Source organism: Geospiza fortis, unplaced genomic scaffold, assembly GCF_000277835.1.
Source record: "Geospiza fortis unplaced genomic scaffold, GeoFor_1.0 scaffold254, whole genome shotgun sequence".
Lineage (NCBI taxonomy): Eukaryota > Metazoa > Chordata > Aves > Passeriformes > Thraupidae > Geospiza > Geospiza fortis.
In genome coordinates this window covers 849,464-852,709 of record NW_005054441.1, presented here as the reverse complement: position 1 = coordinate 852,709, position 3,246 = coordinate 849,464, and the positions used below count along the sequence as shown (strand labels likewise).

At 59.4% G+C, this 3,246-nt stretch overlaps 1 protein-coding gene across 1 annotated transcript in view; it reads left to right on the top strand.

Annotated features, from left to right (window-relative positions):
* The window catches only part of UNC13A (unc-13 homolog A), a 48,466-nt gene that overhangs the window by 6,063 nt on the left and 39,157 nt on the right, over positions 1-3,246 (top strand). The window lies entirely within an intron of this gene.

Here is a 3,246-nt window from a genome sequence, read left to right as displayed (position 1 = left end):
GGCCCTGTCCCCCTGGTCCCAGCATGACCTGTGAGGAGCTCAGAGGTGCCTCAGGGGTCACGTCCTTCTGGCCCCATTGTTCCACGCGCACTGTGGGGTTCCCCAAAGGATCCCAGTGGGGGTCACATCTGTCCCCTTCCCTCTGAGCCTGCTCCCTGCCCCCCAGCCAGGGATGAGCCATCCTGGATTTTGGGCTTTGCCAAGGGAACCCTGCCCCCAGTGAGTGCTCAGTGCTCTCAGCTGTCCATGTCACCATGTCCATTTAGCATCCCTCCTCCTAGGAATTGTGATTTGATTTGGAGTTTGGGGGTTGTGGGCTGACCCCCCCACGCATGGCTGGACAACCAGCTCTGGCGTTGTTATTCTCAGGGACAATCAGATCCTTCCCAGTGCTGTCTGCTGGGGCAAACTGGACCCTGCTGGGTGCCCAGCCTTCCCCCTGTGCCCCCTGTGCCCCCTGTGCCCCTGCCCTCCTGCCTGCTGCTTGCAGACTTTCCAACCCCAGGGTTTTGCTGCAGGGATTGAGAAAGTTTTTTAGGAAGTCTGAGGTTTTGTGTTGGTTTTTTTTCCCCCTTTTAAGGTCCAGGAGTCACAGGAGAAGCTGAGTTTATGCTGAGATGGAGATTTGATGACATCTGGGGATATCCAGACAAGAAGTTTGGGGATGCTGCCTGGGGCCCAGGGGGCTTGGGCACCACCACAGACAGTGCCAAAGGATTTTGGGGTGGGTGAGATGGCTGTGTGGGAAGGGAAGCAGCACGAGGGGCAGGTGGCAGGAATTCAGCTCTTGGAAATAATTAATTTCAAGGCACGGAGATAACTTCCTGATTTACTTTTTTTCCCCTAAACACTATTTTTTAAAATACTTAATTTTGATCAAAAGCCAGGCCTTTTCTTAGGAAAAGAACTCTGGAGCTTATCATGAACACTTTCCTTCCCAATGAGACTTTTTTTTTTTTTCATCCAAACAAGGGTTTGGGGCAGAAAACAAACCCAAAGTTGAGCCACGGCTGCAGCTCAGAGCTGGAACCAAGGCAGGAGGGTGGCACTGGGCAGCAGTGGGTGCTGGGGGGCTGGGCAGACAGATTGAGCTGAATGATGAAAATCTGCCTGTTTGGAATCTTCCAGAATTGCTGCTCGGCTTGGAAAAGGTGGCTTCAAAGGGGTGTGTGATAGTGTGAATGTGTGTGTGTGCACAAGCAGGCAAGTGTGTGTGTGACACGAGCGTGTGTGTGACAGGAGTGTGTATGTGACACAAGTGTGTGTGCGACACGAGCGTGTGTATGACTGGAGCGTGTATGTGACACGAGTGTGTGTGTGACACGAGTGTGTGTGTGACATGTGCATGTGTGTGATGTGTGTGTGTGACAGGAGTGTGTGTGTGACACGAGTGTGTGTGTGACATGTGCATGTGTGTGATGTGTGTGTGTGACAGGAGTGTGTGTGTGACACGAGTGTGTGTGTGACATGTGCATGTGTGTGATGTGTGTGTGTGTGACACGAGTGTGCCCGTGCCCCACGTGTGCCACACACGGGCGCTGCACTGACGCTGAGCAGAGCAGACACTCCCGCTGGAGGCAGCTCTGGTGCCCCAGGGCTGGCAGAGCGGGGAGGAGATGCCAAGAGACGGCACCAAAAGTACACTGAGAGTCCTTGGTGGGCTGGGAAGAGGCTCTGGCACGTCGCTGCTGTGGGGAAGGGCTCTGGGGTGTCTGGGGAGCCCCAAAGCTCCTGCCAGGATGGTGTTTGTGAGGGGGGAGCGCTGTGGAAATGCCATGTGCCAGAGCTGGGGGTGCCACAAACTCCTGCTCCATCTCCAGGGGCATCACCTGGACTTGGTGGGGGCCTGGAAGTGCTTTGACAGGCACTGGGGGCAGAAGGGGGTGAGAGCCCCCCGAGTGAGGGCTGGGAGGGAGGGAAGGAGGGAGGGAGGGAGGTGGCCTCAGTGCTGCCCCCCACCCTGGCATGACCCCCTCTGTGCCATTCCTGGGGCAGGGCTGTTGGGGAGCAGAGCCAGGAGAATGGATGTGCTGGCGAGGGGGCTGGGGCACAGCCAGCTGCTGCACCCGGAGCACCTGGGGGTTTGCCTTGGCACCTCAGCACTGCCCGGGCGGTCCTGCCGCCTCTGGGTCCTCATTGGTGCGAAGCCCAGCTCTCTGTGCCTCAGTTTCCCTGGCAGGAAGGGCTGTGCCCACTGCTGCCCACCGTACCAGGGTCCCCCAGGGCCCTGTCCCTGGAGAAGGGAGGGAGGTGGCAGCGGGGCTGTTCACAGCTGGGCCTCCCTGCTGCCCAGACTGGGTCACCCTGCCCGGGCTGTCACCCCACGGGGCTCTGTGTGCTCGTGTGGGGGTAGCAGGGGGTGTGCAGGTGTGTGAGGGCACACGTGCATGTCCAGCTGCCACATCTCCTGCCACCAGTGGCTCCAGTACTGCAACGTCAGGGAGCTGGGGCTGCTCTGGGAGGGCCAGGCCCTGCTCTCATTCGGGATCACTCATTAGTGATGAGGGACCAGTGTGAGGGTCAGGCCAGGGCACTCAGTCCCACAGGTGCCCTTGTGTGCACATCTTCCCTTGCTCTCTCTGCCTCAGTTTCCCTTGGCGTCTCTTTTCCCCCTGGTGCTCCTGATGCCATTTTCTGCTGGTCCCTGCAAGATGCAGTGATCCCACGGGAGTAACGTGGTGACACCTTCGCTGGAGCCACCAGGATGAGCAGGATGGCAGTGTGAGCCCATCACCTGGCTCCACGGCAAGAGGAGGCAAACGGGGACAGGATGAAGCCCTGTCTGAGCTCGTGTCCCCAGTGATGGAGGTGGAGGTCTCTGCTTTACTCTCATGTGGGACCCCTTCCATGGGGTCAGCATCTGGAGCTGGGGGCTGGTCCCTGTCTGGGACCATGGCAGCTTCTGCAGCCCCTGAGCTGGGATCACTGCCCAGATCTGAGCCTTTTTTGGGCTGTCACATTTGGTGGCCGAGAGGAGAGAGGGGACAACAATGGGGGGGTGACAACGACAGTGTGTCCTGATCAGACCCATCTCTGAACATGCCCAGCACGGCCCGGGGGGGGCATGCCTGGGGGGGGTGCGGTAAATTCTGCACCCCCTTTAGGGCAGGACACAGCTCCCCCAGCCCAGCCAGACCCCCCCCTGCCAGGGAAGGGAGGGCACCGCAGCCCCCGGGGCTGTACGAGCCAGCCAGACCCACCCCGGACAGCACCGGCCCGCGCTTCGAGCAGGAACCCCGCCCGTGC